This window comes from Eumetopias jubatus, unplaced genomic scaffold (assembly GCF_037043125.1).
Source record: "Eumetopias jubatus isolate StellerSeaLion01/CBP00866 unplaced genomic scaffold, mEumJub1_p1.0 scaffold_7, whole genome shotgun sequence".
Classification (NCBI taxonomy): Eukaryota; Metazoa; Chordata; class Mammalia; order Carnivora; family Otariidae; genus Eumetopias; species Eumetopias jubatus.
In genome coordinates this window covers 145,988,762-146,008,993 of record NW_028274813.1, presented here as the reverse complement: position 1 = coordinate 146,008,993, position 20,232 = coordinate 145,988,762, and the positions used below count along the sequence as shown (strand labels likewise).

Sequence of the window (20,232 nt, the reverse complement as noted above, 5' to 3'; positions counted from 1 at the left end):
TATGTAACTGTCTCCTTTTCTTTTGCTGCATTAAATTTTTTACTTTATCTCTACTTTTTGCCATTTTAATTATGGTTTCAGCCTGTGGATCTTCTTGAGTGGTTTTGTTGGTGGCTGTCTGTGCCTCCTGGATGTAGATTACTGTTTTCTTCACCAGATTTAAGAAGTTTTCAGTATTATTACTTGAAATAAATTCTCTGTTTCCTTTTCTCTTTCTTTTCCTTCTTGGATCCCTATAATGAGAATTGTTACTATGCTTGATGATGTTGCTGAGTTCCCTTAGTCTCTTCTCATTTTTTTATTATTATTTCTCTCTCTCCAGTTCAGCTTGATTGTGGTTCATTACTGTGTCCTACAGTCACTGATCCATTGTTCTGTTTCGTCTAGTCTACTGTTTGTTTGCTCTAGTGTATTTTTAATTTATTGAGTTCTTCATCTCTGATTGGTTCTTTTTTATGTTTTCTCTTTTTGGAGGGTCTCCTTGAAGTCCTCCACGTTTTTCTCAAGTCCACTGAGTATCTTTTCTTTTATTATTGTTTTTTTTAAGTCCAGTTCTTTATGATCATTACTTTAAATTCTCTATAAGGTATATTACTCATCTCTGTTTTGTTTTGGTCTCTTGCCATGATTTTTCTGTTCTTTCATTTGGGACATATTCCTTTGTTTTGTCATTTAGTTGAACTTTCTGTGTCTGTTTCTGTGTCTTAGGAAAGCTATATTTCCTGCTCCTGAAAAATAATGGCCTTATGAAAAAGAGGTCTTAAAGTGCCTTACAGTGCCATGTCTCCTGTTCACCAGAACCTGGCATTTCAGCAATGTCTTCTATGTATATTGTGTTTGCCCTACTGTTTTGGCTGAACTGCACTTGCCTTCAGGCCAGTCATTGTGGGGGCTCCCTTTGCCTGTTGTGGTCAAGTTTTGGTCCTTTTGTTGTTAGTGGGTTAGTCTGGGGCAGTCTTGATCTTGAGATGAGTCAGATCAGGCATTTGCCAAAACTGTAGAAGCACTGAACTGAAGGGTGCTTTCCTGTGTTGTCCCCTGAGGATCTTTCATTGTGGGTGGGGCCTGCAGTCAGACCAAATGTCTACCCCCAGCTCACTGCTGGGGCTGCTGTCTGCCTGGTGTGTGTGGTTATCTTCCCCTCTCCCTGGGCAGAGTCACTTTGAAGTGGTGCTGGCCTATATTGGGACTGCTTGTATACTGCCAGGCTTGTAGCACCTCTTTGGGTGAGCCAAGGGTGAACTGGATGGGGCAGTCCCCAGGAGAACGCGGGGGTGGGGCTCCACAGTGCCTGCAGAGTCCGAGTTGGCTCACTGCAGGACCTGCTGCTGCCTGGGAAAACTGCCTAGGCTGGCTAATTTGGTGGGGGTGTGCATGGGGGTGAGGTGTGCTATAAGCAAGCTAGGTGTAGAGTGTTGGTGCTGCACTGGTTCCTGAAGGTGTCCTTATATCTGTGGTGGGGAGTTGGGAGGTGTAGGGAATGGCACCTACTAGTTCTTTTGTTCCTGGAGAAGTCTCCCAAAGATCCCTGTCCCTCCAGCATATGCTCCAAATTAGTAAACAAATCTCCTTCCCATGTACCCCAGGCATTGCAAAATGTTGCTTCTATGCTGTATCTCAGTGGGACTGTTTGTTGTGCTGTCTCCTGAAGGCTGAGGACTCAGTTTCCTATCGCCCTCAGGCTCTCAAGAGCTGAGCTTCCTGGTTTTTAAAGTTCCTGGTATTAAGCCCCACTGATTGTAAGAACTTGTGAAGTTAGGCCCCTCTGGTTTTCAAAGCTAAATGTTATGGGGATTCGTCTGCCCTGTGCTGGTGCATTGTGTGGGGGTCTGCTGCTTTCACCTTTCCATGCTCATAGTTTACCTCCCTCTGGAAGACAGTCCCATGGGTCCATTTGACTCTCTGCTATTTCTACCTTTTCTGTGGCCTCTTCTCTACATTTAGCTGTGGAGAATCTGTTCTGCCAGATTTCAGGTCATTTGCTGGGTTATTCACACTGATGTGGGTGTTATCTAGTTGTATCCACTAGATGAGGTAAACTTAGGATCCTCCTATTCCACCATCTTCCCCAGAAGTCCCTTTTTAAAATTTTGATGCTATTGTAAATGGAATGTTTGTTTGTTTGTTTGTTTCTCTCTTTTTCTCTCCCTCTTTCTTTAGGTTTTATTTATCAGAGAGAGCGAGCATGTGTGTGAGAGATCAAGCAGGAGTGGGGGAGGGGCAGAGGAAGAGGGAGAAGCAGACAACACGTTGAGCAGGGAGCCCAACCCAGGGTTTGATCCCAGTACCCTGGGATCATGACCTGAGCCGAAGGCAGATGCCCAACTGAGCCACCCAGGCACCCCTAGAATGTTTTCTTAATACATTTTTTGGTTGTTCAGCTGATTTTTATGTGTTGCTTTTGTATCTTGCGACTTTGCTGAATTCATTTATTAGCTCTAACGTTATTTTTTGTGGAATCTCTAGGATGTTGTGCATATAAGATTATATTCTCTGCAGTTTCATGTATTACACAGCTGTGTTGTTAGATGGATATGTGTTTATAATTGTTAAATCTTGCTGAGAGTTTGGACCTTTTATCATGTTTTTAGTATTGATTTTTGTCATTAAGTCTATTTTGTCTCATTTTATCTAGTATTAGAAAAGCTACTTTTGCCCACTTTTGGTTTCTCCTTCCATGGTGTATCTTTTTCCATGCATTTAGCTTCACCCTGTTTTTAACTTTGAATTAAAATGTGTCTCTCATAGCATACAGTTGGTTCATTTTTAAAAATTCTTGGTGTCAGTGTCTGCCTTTGGATTGTCTAGTCCATTTACATTTAGTATAAATACTTATATGGTAGGGTTTATATCTGTCATTTTGGTATTTGTCTTCCTTATATTTTATATCTGGAGAACCTTTGGCTAGGGGCCTTAGGCACAGAAACGCTGCAGGAGCTAGTGGGGAACGTGGGCCATGAGTGGGGTGTAAACATGTCAGCTCTGGTCTAATTTTAGGTTATCTAATAGGATTTCAGAACATTCCAGGGATAAGATTTGCATTTGTATAAATTTTCTGCATTGAAGTCCTCTTAGAACATGGTCTCAAGGAAATAGGGATGTGTTTTTTCTCTCTGTTGGTTTGAGCCTGGTGTGCATTTGTGCTGTTCAGCAGAAGCTCATTAAGCATTCATTTAAGTGGTTGCTCCCCACACCCAACTTTATTGTGACTGCCTCCTCCTCTCTGTGCATGGCTGTGGGGATAGAAATGATGGATCTTAAACGTGGCTTTCAGAGTTTTTAGTTGTGAATAAGACAGATGGACAGTGATAACTACTATGATCTAGAAACCAGCATATTTGTGATTTGTATTTATATCTCAGATACTCCACTAGCCAGACTTGTTAGATACAGTTTTTCGCTCTCCCTTGGGTATGTTTTACTCCACAGTGGAAAAGAACCAATGCTTAGAGAGTACTGAGTTCCCTTCTTAGATCCTGATTCTGTAGCCAGAATTTTGTGCCCAGAGCTAGTATGATCATTCTTTGTGCCCATGTTGTCTTGGCCAGGACAGTGGGGATGGGCATTTATTCTTCCTTCAAGATAATCTTCAGAAGAAGGGACACTTTGCTCTGAAGAACCTTGTAGCCTCAAGTCAGAAGTACTGATGAAGATTTGCATTGTATTTAAGTCCCTGACCTACTCAAGCTATTTATTTTAAATAATTTTCTTTTTTTTTTTTCCCACAAATCCTGCCTAGAAGGACCAGTCTTCACAAAACCAATGAGCTCTAAAACCACCTGGACTCTTGATTCCTTGGGGTATGCTGTCCCCAGAGATCACTGAATAACTTAAGTGTGTTAAAGCAAGCAAAATGCAGGAGCTTGATAATTTCACACTCTGGAAAGTCAGCCTTGCTGCTGCTCTGGAGACCACACTGATAATGATTTTGTACACATGAGTTGTATTTTTTTTTTTGTTTTGATGAACATGGGGTTTGTGTAGTAGTCAGGATTCTCCAAAGAAACAGAACCTATAGAATGTGTGTGCGTGTGTACATATATATATATATATATAGAGAGAGAGAGAGAGAGAGAGAGAAAGGGAGACACGAACTTATCTTAAGGAGTTGGCTCACAGGATGTGGAGGCTGGCAAGTCTGAATTTACAGTAGGCAGGCTGGAGATGCAGGGAAGAGTTGATGTGGTAGCTTGAGTCCAGAGGCAGGTGGGAGGCAGAATTTGTTCCTCTTTGGAGGATCTCAGTCCTCTTATGTTTTCTTTTATGGCTATCAACTGATTAGATGATGCCGACCAACAGTATGGTGGGTAATCTGCTTTACTCAAAGTCTGCTGATTTAAATGTTAATCACATCTAAAAAACACCTGTATAGCAACATCTAGACTGGCATTTGACAAAAATGGAGTAATACCATAGCATAGCCAAGTTATCACATAAAGTTAACTATCATATTTTTTATTTAATTATTTATATTTAACTTTTAATTTAATTTTTAAAGACTAATTTTCATTTAATTTTTCTTTTGTGTTTTAATAATTTGCCTCTTAGATAATTGCCTCTTCCAGATAAGATTGGCTGAGTGCATACTGCAAGGTAAGCCCATGCAAAGGGTGGACATGGTGGGGTGGGAAGGTTCTTGCCCTCTGAAACTGCCAGCTGAGTAAATGGAGAATCAACACTCCCCCACTGCCCTCCACCAGGAAAAGGGAACACATCCTTTCACATATGTCACTGGCAGACCATGCACGTGAGATGTGGGAAGCTGTAACCTTCTCCACGTCCACATACAGCACACCTCACACTAGAAATGAACAGAGTGGGGTGAGCCCACTTGGGGATGCATCTGCCAGGATGGCCAAGGACTGGAACAGCTGCCACAGGGGATGTGACTTGCTGCCCTGCACTTCTGTGTGACCCTGTGCTGGGTTTGCTATGTATCATTTATATTCCAGTCACACATTTTGGGCCTACCCCATAGGTTGTGTGGAATTAGTTGTGATTCTGGAAGGGCTTTTGAGAAGCTTTTGGATCTCTCTATTGTCCTGATTCTGCCACAAGGTCAAGGCAGGAAGGGAGATGTGCTGTATTGTCTGATCTCTAGGTATGACTCAGCCTCGGGGCCCCCACAGACTGGGGTAGGGGTGGCCCTGGGCCCTGTGGCCACGCATGCCCTTCCTGCAGACTCTTAAGTGTGAAAGTCTCAAGTTCTCTCTCAATCCTCCCTTTTTACATAGGTCATGTGCATTCCTTCATAGTTGGCCAAGATGACATATTTGAGAGTGTGCTTAGAACTCTGTGTGCCTCAAGAGCTTGATTTCATTTAGAGTAATTGGAGAGCATGCCCCCACTAGGCAGCCCTGCCAGCTCTTCTAGAAGATCCCGTTATCATGTATTAGCCACAGGAGGGCACATGCATGCCTGAAAGCCAAGTCACCTCTTCCAAGTTCCTTAGCTGGCCGGCTCACCCGAGATCTGTCCAGGCCATCTACACACTCTTGCATAGCTCTCCAAGCTTAAGAACTGGTTGGTTCCTGATGATTGTAGCCCCGTGCTGGTTCACAGGCTCTGCCTATTAAGCCGGCAGTTCCCATAAAGGAGTGATGGAGTAGTGCTGTCTCATCCCATATCTCCACCCATAGGCCAAGTCGATGCTTCTGAGTTCCTCATGTTGCTTGAAAACTGAGTTTATAAAAAAGAAAAAAAAAGAAAAAAAAGAAAACTGAGTTTAAATAAATTATACACACTTAGTATTTCTCCTTTCATCTTTTATCTGCTTTATTAGCTCCTGCAAAAAAAAAAAAAAAGGTGATTTTTGGCAAGCACAGCATTTCACATCCCTGTCATTTTCATTTGCTTGCTCCATCCCTAAAGTGACTCCAAGCATGAGCTCCATTTGGTGGTTTATAAATGTAAGTAGTGTCTATGTCTGAGTTTGGTGGGTAAATCATAAAGTGTGTGCAGTTGATAATAGATAATAGTTTGCAAAGGATGTGACTAAGATGTAGGAGACAGTGTTGTGTGTGCTTGTTGGTTGTGGTGGCCTTTTGCTGGCTGTTTTAGAACTCCCCAGGCCTGCAGCTTGTAGTGAGGCCAGGTAACTAGAGGGTGCGGGGGGCTGCCAGGATGCCTGATTTCTTCCCATCTCGAGTATCTTTGCAGGAATGAAACCTTGCCAAAGGGTTTGTGTGTTAGTCCTTTAGGGCTCTTGTAACAAAGTACTACAGATTGGGTGTCTTAAACAACAGAAACTTATTTCTTCACAGTTATGGAGGCTGGAAGTCTAAGATCAAGGTGTCAGCAAGGGTGGTTTATCTCGACAAAGCCTCTCCTTGGCTTATAGATGATCATCTTCCCTTTTACCTCGCATGGCCTTTTCCCTATGTCTGTGTCCTCATCTCTTTTTATAAGGACACTAGCCATATTGCCTTAGGGCCACACTATGACCTCATTTTACCTTAATTAGTCCTGTAAAGATCCACTTTACATGAGGTCTAAGGTACTGGGGATTAGGACTTCAACATATGGATTTGGGGTGGGGGGAACATTTCAGCCCATAGCAGTTCATTTGGTTAAAGCTCAGTGTTAACAGTGACACGTCTCTGGGCCAGGCCCTCAGTGATGGGGCACCTGTGAGCCCTCAGAGCTATGGGCTTCCACTGCTCCTTGAGGACACAGGGCAGGAGAGGGCTGGGGCCAGGTGAGTAGCTCTTAGAGCGGCTTAATTCCTTGTCTTTGTTAGGTAAAAATACAGTTGTTCCACTCTTTTCTTACATCATTTCAAAGGATTATATGGTACACCCCATATGGGAGACCAGTGTCCTGAAACAGTTTCTCAAAGTGTGAGCCAGAGACTCTCAGCGGCGGGGCTCTAAAAACGCAGGTGTCCAGAGCCACCATATCTCTAAAGAATCGGAGTGAGGTTGGAGATTTGGCATTTGTGCACAGCCTACAGCCTCCCTGGTGATCTTCTGCAGTGTTTAGTCAAGGCCAGCTCATACCCCAGCTCCCTGGGGACCCTTGGGGCATTGGGTGGGAGGAGCCCACTCAGGATTTTATGGTTTTCTGAACAAAGTATTCACTTTATGAGCTTTTTAGCAGTCTGAAAATGGCTGTTTGCAAAAACTCTTACCTCTGAAAGACTTTTAAATTACCACAGGAAAAAAAAGATGTGGACAATTAAAACTAAGCTGGAAGGAACTTAAAAATTTTAAATAGGTGGGAGTGACTGCCAGGCTATCTGCCTGGCCTGAGGACCCTTTGTGTCTGCAGGCAAAGCCACTAGCTGCTGCCTTATCACCCACAGGGATGAGGGATTTGAAATCTCATATATATGTGTATTAAACTGTTAATTGCTGGCAATTCCAAAATGTACAGAGACACAGAAAATAGTGTTATGAACCCTCAAGAGTAATCTCCATTTGTCTGTGACACCTCCACACATGTACTGTTCTTTTTTTCGTTTTTATTTATTTATTTGACAGAGAGAGAGAGAGAGAGAGCACAAGTAGGCAGAGAGGGCAGGCAGAGGGAGAGGGAGAAGCAGACTCTCCACTGAGCAGGGAGCCTGATGTGGGGCTTGATCTCAGGACTCTTGGATCATGACCTGAGCCGAAGGCAGCCGCTTAACCGACTGAGCCACCCAGGTGCCCCTACACATGTACTGTTCTGAAGCAAATCCCAGATGCAGCATTTCCTCTCATTCACAAGTACTTCAGTACATATTCCAAGAGGTAGAGTTCTTTTTAAGCACATAAATGGTGTTGGAGATTTGTTCACTTCTGGATCAGAAGTGGAAATGGTTTTGCACTTTCAAGATCTTTCACTATTTTCTATAAGCTCTTTTCTTTCAGATCTAAATATCTGGGAAGTTATTAAGTAATTGAAGCTCAAAATTTGGAGTGCTATATATTTTTTAAACAAAGCCCAGCACTTTGCAGTGGTCTGAAGCATTTTGATTAAAGTACTAAAATGATCAATCCTGGGGACTGACTTGCCTGGAAGAGACTTTTAAAAAAAAAAAGATTTTATTTATTTCAGAGAGCACGTGAGAGAGAGCGAGCGAGCATGCACGTGCACCAGCAGGGGGAGGGGCAGAGGGAGGAGAAGCAGACTGCCCACTGAGCAGGGAGCCTGGTGCAGGGCTTGATCCCAGGACCCCAGGATCGTGACCTGAGCCAAAGGCAGACACTTAACCGACCGAGTCACCCAGGCCCCCTGGAAGAGCCTTTTTAAAAGCTCTGCCTGAGGATGTGTGGCTTTCCAGGCCCAGTTCTCCTGGGGTCTATCAGAAGCTTTCTTCTGGGAATGTAGGACCCTGGGCAAAACCCTTTCTCTTCGAAGACACAGGGATTTCCAAGACAGGTGCTGTGGTTGGAAAGATGCATTTTACTCTGAAGTGGATGCAGGTGTGTAAACCTGCTATGGGTCAGGTCATAGCAGTGAGGAGCTATGGAAACATACCTCCATTCAAGCACTTATGACAGATCTGTTTTGAACATTTTTAATTCCTTTTTCCTTGTGTTCATGAAAAGTTTTCAGGGGGGAGTATTCCATTTTTACCCTTTTTAAATAATTTAAAACGTATAAAACGTAAAAATAAAAATACTACAAAGAACACTCACGGAGAAAACTTTTTAATATTTTATTTATTTGAGAGAAAGCGAGAGAGAGAGAGAGCGAGAGAGCAAGACCATGAGCAGGGGGGAGGATCAGAGGAAGAGGGAGGATAGACTCCCTGCTGAGCAGGGAGCCTGATGCGGAACTCAGTCCCAGGACCCTCCCTGGGATCATGACCTGAGCTGAAGGCAGATGCTTAACCAACTGAGCCACTCAGGGGCCCCCAGAGAAAACTTTTTTCCACCATTTGAGGCCCTTTACCCTGAAACACATCAGTGTATATTTCCTAAGCATAATGATATTCTCTTATATACTCACAGGACAATTACCAACTTCTGGCCCTTTTATAGGAAGTTTGCCGACCCCTGCCCCAGAGAATTCATTACACATGTAGTAATGTGCAATAATTTTTCTCACAGTTCATGATAACAGAGGCCCTATAACCAGCCTCAGGAGACTGTGAGCATAGCCTCTGGTCTGTTTGTTCAGTGGAATAGTATGCACCTGTCAAAAGACTTCAGAGCAACCTGTGATTGTGGATGTATCTTAGTGATATAATAGCAGTGAAAAAAGTCGGACAATTATATTTAGCATGATGTCCCTTTTATAATGATTAAATTTATTTTTGTAATTTTTTAAAAGATTTATTTATTTGAGAGAGAGAGAGGTGTGGAGGAGGAGGGGCAGAGAGAGAATCTTAAGTACACAGGGCTTGATCTCATGAACCTGGCTGAAATCAAGAGTCAGAGGCTTAACTGACTGAGCCACCCAGGCACCCCTATAATGATTAGATTTAGAAAGTGCCTTTTAAGAATATGTATAGGTGAGGGGTGGCTGGGTGGTTCAGTCATTAAGCATCTGCCTTCGGCTCAGGTCGTGGTCCCTGGGTCCTGGGATTGAGCCCCACGTCGGCCTCCCTGCTCCGCAGAGAGCCTGCTTCTCCCTCTCCTGCTCCCCCTGCTTGTGTTCCCTCTCTCGCTGTGTCTCTCTCTGTCAAATAAATAAATAAAATCTTTAAAAAAAAAAAAGAATATGTATAGATGAGATGCCACTTGTATAAAAGAAAGTGGGGAATAGATTCCTCCGTAGTGTCTGCATGAATCACATGCAGGTCCCCAGCTTTTGTTGTGGATGGTGGTTCACCTGTGGTCATGGCATTGTTAACATAACTAAGTTGAAAGCTGGTCAGGCTCTAAGAATTATTGTGTATCTGAGGTCCAATAAAAAACTGCTACCATTAATAAAAGTTTACTGAACTTTCTGTGGATCTCAACGTTACTTTCAGGTTAGTGCTTGGGAATTAACTATTGCCTCAAAACTTTTCTCAGATGGGCAGTGTTTGACTTATGGTAGTGGGTCAGCAGTTTGCTGAGATGGGGGCCGTGGATTAGAAACTGCTTCTTTCTTTGGGCGGGGCTGGCATAGTTCTTCTGTGTAAATTTAGAAGTGAAAGAGGAAATTCCAATGGGAAAAGGCTGAAAAAGGTCAATATGATAAACATTTAAAACTGGAGTTTCAAAGGAAAATGTGGCATAGAAAGAAAGGCAAGTAGCCTGATCTGGGAAAAATGTTTGCAGCAACTTTCACACGGCTTTAGTCTTTAATCATTGCTATAGTGAACACCTTATACATTGATAAGGAAAATGCCAACATTTTGAAAGACGAAATAAGAGGTAAACAAATCAAACTGGCAAGTCACACAAGGAGGAAGAAAAAACCCAACGGGTTACTGTATAGGAATGTATTCAGCCTTAATAACAATAACAGATATGCGTATTAAAAGAACATTTAGATATGGTTCCACTTACTAAATTGTAAAAATGAAAGTGATCTCTGGATGCTGTGCTGAGGCTCCAGTCTGTTGTTTGTGGGACCCTGTGGGAGGGCATCTCACCTGAATCCACCTGCAGCTTTTTTGTAATTGAGATATAGTTGACATGCAACATTATATATACAACGTAATGATTTGTTACATACACTGCAAAATGATCACCACAATAAGTCTAGGCACTATCTGTCACTTCACATAGTTACAGAAAATTTTTTTCCTGTGATGAGAACTTTTAAGGTCTACTCTCTTAGGAACCTTCAAATATGCAATACATTATTATTATTAACTATAGTCACCATGCTGGTGATTTCTTTATTTTATAACTGGAAGTTTGTACCTTTTGACCACCTTTACCTATGTCATGCATCCCCCAGTCCCTGTTTCTGGCAACTACCAATCTGTTGTGCTATATCTTTGAACTTGTTTTTTTGTTTGCTTTTTTAGATTCTACATATAAGTGAGATTGTACGGTATTTGTCTCTCTCTGGTTTATTTCGCTCAGCATAATGCCCTCAAGATCCATCCATGTTGTTGAAAATGACAGGATTTCCTTCTTTTTTATGGCTGAATAACTTTCCATCGTATATATGTACCACATCTTCATTCATCTGTCAATGGACCTCTTGGTGGCTTCTATGTCTTGGCTATTATAAATGATGCTGCAGTGAAGATGGGCTGTATATATCTTTTTGAGTCAGTGATTTTGTTTCCTTTGTTTCCTTCCACTCAGAAGTGGGATTCTTGGATCATCACTTGCAGCATTGGATGTGGATGCTCTGCCAGGAAAATCATCTGAAAACATGTTGACTTTTCTGCCTAGACAATGGTTAACATGAAGGGTCCGAATCCTTGGCAAGCATTTATGAGGCTGTACTGTACATGAGGATAAGACTGCCATCCAGCATGGAGGGTTCTTGGTGATGCAACCTGGGCAGGAAGTATCTAGGTCCACATTTACAGGAACTGAGGTTGAGACAGGCTAGGAGGACAGGCCTATTCTGGTGCACTCCTGGGGGCCGAACACTAGTTTGTTTCCTTCCTAAGTTTCTTCAGTTTCTGGGCTGTGCAGGAGTTTTAGTGATGGTGGAGAAGAAATGCATGAACTCGGTGAAAGAACTGCTCTCTGCTTTTGTCCCATTGAGACTAAGAGCCAGCTGATGGCTTCACTAGCCTGGACAGATTTCCTGCAGTTCTGGAGAGGGCTAGGAGGTAGCCAGCTGTAAGAATCAGGATTTTGGTTTCCAAAAAGCTAGATCTCCTCCTCTGAGTTCCCTCCCAGCTTACAGGGTTGGCATCTCTGTGGGGAAGCCTCCTGCCTGTCCCAGGACCCCTTGGGATAACTGTTCCATGGTAACAGTGGGGTCACAGGGCACAGAGAAAGACAGCAGGATGATGTGGATACTTTCAGCCTGAGTGGCTTGAACAGCAATATGCTTGGTAGAAATTGGGGAGTGGGGTGTAGGTAAGGTGGTAGCCAAGGTCAGGGTCTTGACCTCAGGCTAGATGCCATTGAGGAGCTCAGAGGGTACCAGGTGGAGTCGGGCCCAGGGCCACTGCCAGTCTGAAGCCCCTAGAGGGGTGCTCCTGGAGTGGGAGGAGGTTGGGCTGCTACCAGACTACTCCAGAACCACTGGGGAGCTTTTCAGAATCTGTTTGTGCCCACCTGCACCCGGACTAGATGGGGATGTGGGAGGTCAGGGTCCTTGCTGGATCAGGGGAAGGACAAGGAGAGAAGAAAGGGCACATTCAAGTGGTGTGGGGTGCCTGGTGAAGGTTGACCCTGCAACTTCTGTGCCTTTTGGTCATAGTCCTGTGGCTTTCTCTGCCCTCGGAGGAGAACTTTGAAAGCTGGCCTAGCACTTGCAGGTAAGGCCAGGGAGAAGCAGGCCTCACAAGTTTGATCCTCACGAGATATGTTCCTGAGGTGCCCACAGGATCTGGCCCTTCAGAGCATGTCACATGATAAGGGAGGTGAGTCAGGAATTGAGAAGGCTGAGAACACCCAGTCACAATGATGAACAGTGGTATTCCTCACCAATTGCTTAACACAGTACCCAGAGTTCATTGTGATGCTTGGGTCCTGGATGTGGCCCCCGCTCCGAGCACCAGAGACTGCCACAGTGGGGTATATTCTACTAGAAAAGGTATACTCAGCTGGACATAATTCTTGTCTTCCTTTGGTGTCTCTTAAACATGCACTGGATTCTATGTGAAAGATGAAGGACCACCACATTCACATGAGGAAACATCCAGTAATTAATTGGTAGACCATGCTGTCTCTCTGGATCCCAAACCATGGAGGAAAACAACCACCCCACCATGGGGAGTCTGCCCAATCTGAACATCTGTCAGACGGCACTATATCAGGTTCTGTGGTGCTTACCTATGTGCCTGCATTTGGCTGGGGGGCCATTTTTAGCATTTCCATTTTCCCAAGGGACCCACATGGGGCCATGAGAGTGGGAGAGCACAGTACAGGCGTGTCAGGCTGGGCCTGGGTGTTAGGGAACTGAGGAAGGGCAGCTGCGGGCTGTGAGGAGGGCCCTTGACTTTACCTCAGGGATTAAGACTTTACTCTGGAATACTGGGCCCATTCTGCCTTTTATTGATTGATTATTTTAGCGTCAGAGTAGTTTCTTCATACAAATCCAAGGAGGCGTACCATTATATAAAATAGCTAAAAGCAGGGGTGCTTTCCTTTGGTTTCACAGAACATGGTTTGAAAGCCACAGCTGTGCAAATGTGAGCAGAAGAATAACATGAGCAGAGTCATACTTTGTGCAGTTAAAAGAAGTGAAAAAGGAGAGCGGTAGACATGCATGCAGATTGGGAGTGCTCTAGACTAGAGGGGCTGCTCCAACAGAGTGGGACTGTAGCAGGGAATTGCAGAGGGGTTGAGGGGGCGAGGGTGCTCAGGAGGCTGACAGACAGCTCTTGTCTTGGGGAGACCCCACGGCACTGGAGAGCATGTCCTGGAGGGAGTAGCCCAGAGATACAAGATTCCCAAGCAGACTCCATCTCAGACTTCACCTTATTGTGATTTTCAAGCAAGCTTGATTTTGTTTCTGTCAATGCAGCAGTTCTTTTGAGGTGATTGTAAAAGAGACTAGTGCTGCTTTTGAGAACGAATTTGAAGTTTTTGTTCATTAAAACAACTGAATTTCTTTAGCACTCAAGCTTGGCTAGAAAATTATGTTTGGTTTTTAATTAGTAGCTTTTTGCCTGGTGATCACAGCAGCCCCGTCCCTACCCTTCCATCTCCCCCCTTAATCTGGAGAAATAAGTTGGAGTCCATGCTAGTTGGTGATACAGAAAAGCACATTGTTTTATTTTTAATTTTTTTCTTTCCAAGTTTTTATTTAAATTCTAGTTAACATACTGTGTAAATTTCGTGATTCAGCACTTATACACATCACCTGGTGCTCATCACAAGTGCCCTCCTTAATCCCCATCCCCTATTTAACCCATCCACCCACCCACCTCCCTTCTGGCAACCCTCAGTTTGTTCTTTTTAGTTAAGAGACTGTTTCTTGGTTTGCCTCTCCCCCCCCCACCCTGCCCCCATGTGTGTTTGTTTCATTTTCTAAATTCCACATATGAATGAAATCATATGGTATTTGTCTTTCTCTGACTGACTTATTTCACTTAGCATAATACATATTCTCTGGCTCCATCCACATGTCGTTGCAAATGGTAAGATTTCATTCTTTTTCATGGCTGAATGATATTCCTGTGTGTGTGTGTTTGTGTGTGTGTGTGTGTGTGTGCGCACGCACCGCCCATGTGTATACACACACACACTTTATCCATTCATCAGTCATTGGACATTTGGACTCTTTCCATAATTTGGCTATTGTAGACAATGCTGCTATAAACATAGGGATGCATGTATCCCTTCAAACTAGTATTTTTGTATCCTTTGGGTAAATACCTAGTAAAGCACATTGTTTGAAAATGTGGGAGAGAAAGGCAAGGTTCAATAAAGTATGCTTCTCTTCCTCACATGATTTATTTTACATGTGAACAGATTGCACAAAAATGTTGGACATTTCTACTTTTCTGGGAAGTAACTTTATTTGCATATAGAAGAGGAAGAAAATCAGTGTTCATCTTACACATGTTAGCAGAATCATTTCATAGTTTCTTGTTTGGTTATATTGTGGAGTTTGATGAGCAAAATACTTCGCAATTTCTAAAATAAAAGTTTTAAAAATGCTGAGAAGACTCCTTTTGATCATGTTGGCTGGGGGTGGAATCACATGCACAGCACTCTCACTATGGGTGCCCCAGGCGGGATGCTTAAATGGGCACCAGAGTGATCAGTTCTGCATTTTCCTGCCTGTGGTTTCACCGTGTTTTGTAATCTTGGTGTTGAGCTGCCCTGACAGTTTCTATTTTAAGCAAAGATTATTCAGTGCAGAGCTCCCACTTGTTGGCTCTTGGATAGGACGTACCTTCACTTGGCTTGTGTCTGACACTGGGCCACACTCCTTGGAGATGCCCCCAGAGGGAGGCTCTGGGTCTCAGTCTGTGCTGGACTCTGACCCCATGTGTGCATGGTACTAGTGCTGCCCCCACCTCGACTCACCCCTGAGTCCCCAGCTTCTGGCCTCTGAGGTCGTGTCCCAGTGCCCCATTCCTTGGTGCATCCAGTGCTAGCTATTGCCACACATGTTACGGCCTGACCCTCAGGGCTTTGGGGTCAATTTTTAGTCCTGTTTCTGAACTGGGTTAGCTGCCATTGTATCTTACTGATAGTCTGGTTCCTGGCCCTTGGAAACTTAATATTTATTAATAGGCATGTACCTAGTATAACAGTTTTAATTTCATTTTTGTTTTTGTGGACAGTAATTTATCTAGGTAAGACCTTGCCTTGATAAAAGTTACAGATCTGGTGAACTTGTGCTGAGTTCCTCTGTGAGTATGTGAGACCTACTGGAGGTAAATGTTTGCTTTGCTAAAGCTTTAAGGAGGCTCTGTATTAGAAACAGAAGTAACCAGAATCAGTTTGCTTACTGTTTGTTTTGAGCTGTTTCTCTTAGTGTTTTTAAGCCATCCTTCTAAATGAGTCACCTCCTCAACCTCATGTCCGTCGTCTCTAGGTTCAACCTTTATTGGCATTTATTTCCTTTTGCTCTTCAGTTTTATTCTTTTACACTGGTAGATGAATGTCCTTCTTCCAAATACATGCAAATGATTTCACCCAAGTGTTTTCAAGTGTTTTTTGTTTCCAGAACAGTGCTAGGGGAATGGTGATAGATCAGAAATACAGCTCTATGGTGATAGAAGTTTATCCTCTCATCTCCTAAAACATAAGGCCCCCCCTCCATTGCTGCTTCCTAACACCTGCACTTACCCCTGTAAAACTCGCTTTACTGACCTCTTTGTTTGCCTCTGGTTACCCAAGGGAACACAGTCCCTGGCAATGGGGTGGGTGATTCTGTCCCTGCCCTGGTAGTGGGGCCTCTGAGCCTTGCTCTGCTCATCTGTCAAGGTGTGATGGCCCCACATTGAGAGCGGCTGAGGGGACAACTTGTTGAGAAGATGTCAGAGTCACTCTCAGGCCAAGGGCAGACATTGCCAGGTGAGGGAGAAAAGAGCAGCAGCTGCGGGGCCTTCAGCATGTCGGGTGGGCACTGCCTTTCCAGTGGGCAGCTGTGAGGCCCTGCAGCCCTGTGTTGGGAACCCCAGCCTCCTGTCTACATGTGGTTGCTTGACCCCCACCTAGGGTCCCCTGATGGTCACTTGTGGTGGCCACCTTAGGTGCATGGGGCATTATCCTTGGGCTCTAGCTCCAGGTGGGAGATGAAAGGAAGGGATGCCCCTGGTTTGCTCTGCTCAGGAGCTGCACTGTCAGCATCGTCGAGGCTGTGTGCGGGGGACTTATGCATCCCAGGGTGGTGGTTTGTGTCACAGTGGGAGAGGGGAGTCTGCAGTTAGATACCTCTTATGGAGGCAAATGCCAACAAGATTTTGAAGACCTTGCCCTGCACAGACCTGAGCCTCCATTCTGCGTGAGTCTGTTCCTGATAGTGAGCAGCCTGTGGTTGCTTGACTCCCACCTGACGTCCCTGTGTCCTGGGAGTGCCTCACCTAAGGGCAGGGAGTATGGGGCGTGGGGGGAGGAAGTAGCCTAGCTGGGGTCTCACGGGGCTGAGAGTGTTCTAGCTTGTCACAGCACAGCCTTCCCTGCCCTCCCCTGCTACCCTTCTCTCCAGTTCAAGCACATGCGCATGTGGTCCACATGCCAGGGTCATGCCATGGACACAGCCTGAGTGAAAGAATAAGCTGGGTAAGTGGGGCACACAGCATAGTGGGCAGGGTTTCCTAGTTCCGACTGCTGGCCAGCTCTCACCCACCAGTGATGAAAATGCTGAGTAGCTATCCAGAGCATAGGTATCACCTGAGCCAAGAGGATCCCTGTGAGTGATTCAGGGGATTTGAACAGTCACTGGAAGAACAACAAAGTACGTTCAATACATCCTTTGAAATCTTATCTTAAAAAGTTGTTAGATTTACAAAATCAGTTAGCTAATGGTTTGTTAAAATGGCAGCTTTATAATTTGACAAGCTGTAGAGCTTGGAGATGAACTTGAGGGCTGGGAACTACTGCCAATAGGGAGTCAATGGGGAAAAGCCTGACTTGACATTGTTTGATGGTGTAAACCAAGGAGAGTGCCTTATTTGCAGTCCGTTTACTGCGAGGGGGTGTGGAGGCTCACACATCAGAAGTGCCTATGCTAGCTCTTTGAGAATGAGGTTCAAGCAGTCCACTGGCCTTTGTTTTACTCCTAGCCATCTGCTTTTTCTGCACTGAGCATGCATTGTTTCATGAGCAAAAAATAACAGCACTTGGTGGATTTTAGCAGCCAGTCGGTGCAAGGGCAGAGGGACCCTGTCGGGGCAATTCTCGACTCATTCTTAGCTCTGTGTTAGTTTGCTTGGGCTGCCAGAACAAATACCACAGACCAGATGGCTTAAGCAACAGAAATGTATTGTCTCATAGTTAATGGAGGCTGAAAGTTTGAGATCAAGGTGTCGGCAGGGTTGGTTCCTTCCTAGGTCTCTCTCCTAGGCTTGCAGATGGCCGCTTTCTCTCTCTGTTCCCACATGCGCTTCCCTTTGTGCTTGTGGTCACAAGCCATCCTGCTGTGACCAGGCCCCAACTGGTGTATGTCTCTGTACATGTTCATGTGAGCTGAATTGGTGAAGACAGAGATGTGATGGAGTTGTTAAACTGTAAGTTCCCACCTGGCAGCACTGGCGGGGTTGAGCACCGTTCCGAATAAGTCATTTCATCATGCTTTTGGGCATTGGCATTGTGGAAGCTGGTTATGAAGTCTCGTCACTCCGTCAGGTGCAGTGGAGACTGCCGCATGGGTCATGCATGCAGTGGCTAGGCAGACGAGGGGCCCTTGTCTTGGGGATACAACACAGGGTTTGTGGGGGCTGGAAGCAGCATGGGCAGTGAGCAGGAAAGGGGACCAGAGGCTGAGGCAGATGTCATGCTAGGAGGAAACCCCAGTGGGCCTGAGGGGACAAGGCAGGAAGGGGTAAGTTTCTGTGGCAAGTGTGGCCAGAGTGGTTGTAGTGAGCATGGACTTCGTTTCTAGAGCGGTGGTGGCAGTTAGAGATGGAGAAAAGTAAATGGATTTAAAAGAAATCTTGGGGGTAGAATTGTGAAGTGTCAAAGAACAAGTCAGGACAGAGACTTTGGAGACTTGGACCCAGAGCTGACTATTCCCAGCTTTCCTTAACGTGGTTGAGGCAGAGGCCATGCAGAAACACATTTGTGGAAGATGCACAGGATGGAGAGACATGAGAGTGTTTGTGGGGCCCTGGGATTGTGTGTGTGCATGTTGATGGCAACTGTAGGACTCCACATGGCAGAGTGTTTGTTGGGGAATGTTTATGACTGAAAAAGATGAAATATGAAAATGTGACAAATGGGAAAGAACAGCAGTGACCTACAACAGGGCCTTGGCCAGTGGTCCACAGAAAGCTAAAAAGGTGCTGCAGAAGAATGTTCAACAACCTGAACATTATTATGGAAGTTGGAAGAAAAAAAGCAGCTTATAAAACAGTTTGTATCATATTATCTTCTTTCTGTGGGGGATGGGGAGATTATGGTTTTTTTTTCCTTTTCCATATTTTCTGATTTATGTGCAATAAATATTGCTATTTTTTTGTTCTTGATTTTTTAAAATTGTAACATCAAATTCACCATTTTGACCATTTTTAAGTGTACAGTTCAGTGGCATTGAGTGCATTCACGGTGTTGTGCAACCATCACCACTGTCCTCTCCAGAACTTCTCCCATCTTCCCAAACGGGAACTTTCTACCTATTAAACACTAGCTCCCCATTTCCAACCCCCGGCAACCACCATTCTACTTTCTCTATGATTTTGACTACTCTGGGTACCTAACGTAAGTGGAACCATACATTATTTGTCCTTTTGTGACTGGTTTATTTCACTCGGCATGATGTCCTCAAGGTTCATCTATGTTGTAGCCTGCGTGAAAATTTCCTTCCTTATTAATTATATCTCATTGTGTGTGTGTACCACACAGATATTGCTATTTTTATATGAGAAAAGTGTCCTTAAATACTGATTTGGATTAAGTCGAGCATTTATGTTTTTCCTTGGATGTGAGTTAAGTGTGTCACTGACCCTGTCTGTGAGCCCCCTGCGCTGCCTCTTCCCCCACTGAGGGTGGCCTCTTGTGGGCAGAGGAGGGGGAGGAGGAAGGGTCCTATGGGTGTTGGGCAGGAGGCCAAGGTGACTGGTCACATGGGCAGTGTGGCTGCCCCAGGTGGTTGGCCTGACCCATTTTCTTATTGACCAATTGCACGGGTGGTGTGAGGGTATGGAAGGACTGCAGGAGCCCCCAGGCCTCTCCTGGCACAGCGTGGTTTCTGGCCATGCGAAGGGCCAAAAGCAGGACTCAGGGCTGGATATATAGGAGGCATGTCTTTTGGTAGCCTGCTGCCTCAGAAGCCATCACTGGGACTCCCCACGCTATATTTGCAGGGCAGTGGCCAGGGCGACCAGCCCTTGCTACTCAGTGCTTTGCTATCCTGGGCGTCTTCTTTCGTAAGTACGCAGAACAGGAAGTCCTGATGATAGAAGGAAGTTGATGATGGAAGTTTTTAAAAAGGCCATTTTCCTTGTCTACAAAAAGACCAGATATTTTGAAAAATTACCTGCTACATTTTAAATTTATAGTTAGAAACATACAGAGTAGATCTGTTGTCGAGAGGAGTTTTGTGTAAATGCCCATTAGGCCCACTAGGTCCCGGTATTCAGTTCCCCTGTGTTCTTCTGGCTGATTTCCTGTCAAGGACAGAATTGTTGCTGTCACCAGTGCACTTATGGATTTACTTCTCCTTTCAGTCCCGTTGATGTTGGCTTGGTGTAATCTGAAGCTCCCTCTTATTAGATGCATCCACACTGAGCATTGTTCTGTCTCCTTGGTGAATGACCTTCTGTCATTACGCAGTCCACTTCGTTATCCCTGGTAGTTTTCTTGCTCTGAAGTTTACTACTCGCACGGCCATTCCAGCTTCCTTTGAACTTGTGCTTGCATGGTTTATCTTTTCCCCTTTTACTTTCAACATGTCATTATATTTGAGGTGAGTTTCTTGTAGCTGGCATATAGTTAAGTCAGGATTTTTTCATCCTTTCTGACAATCTCTGGCTTTTAGTGTGTTTAGACTTTTTTTTTTTTTAAGTTTCCTCTTCTGGGATCCCAATTATTCTATTGTTTCACTTTATGGTATCAC

At 44.6% G+C, this 20,232-nt stretch overlaps 1 protein-coding gene across 4 annotated transcripts in view; it reads left to right on the top strand.

Annotated features, from left to right (window-relative positions):
- CYFIP1 (cytoplasmic FMR1 interacting protein 1) overlaps positions 1-20,232 on the top strand; it is a 118,097-nt gene that overhangs the window by 15,101 nt on the left and 82,764 nt on the right. For 3 of the 4 annotated variants that reach the window (XM_028087285.2, XM_028087286.2, XM_028087283.2), the window contains exon 2: positions 4,549-4,593. The exons of the other annotated variant lie outside the window; for it this stretch is intronic. The gene's annotated coding sequence lies outside the window, so the exon portion shown is untranslated. The remainder of the gene's footprint in view (positions 1-4,548; positions 4,594-20,232) is intronic. 4 annotated transcript variants of the gene reach the window in all.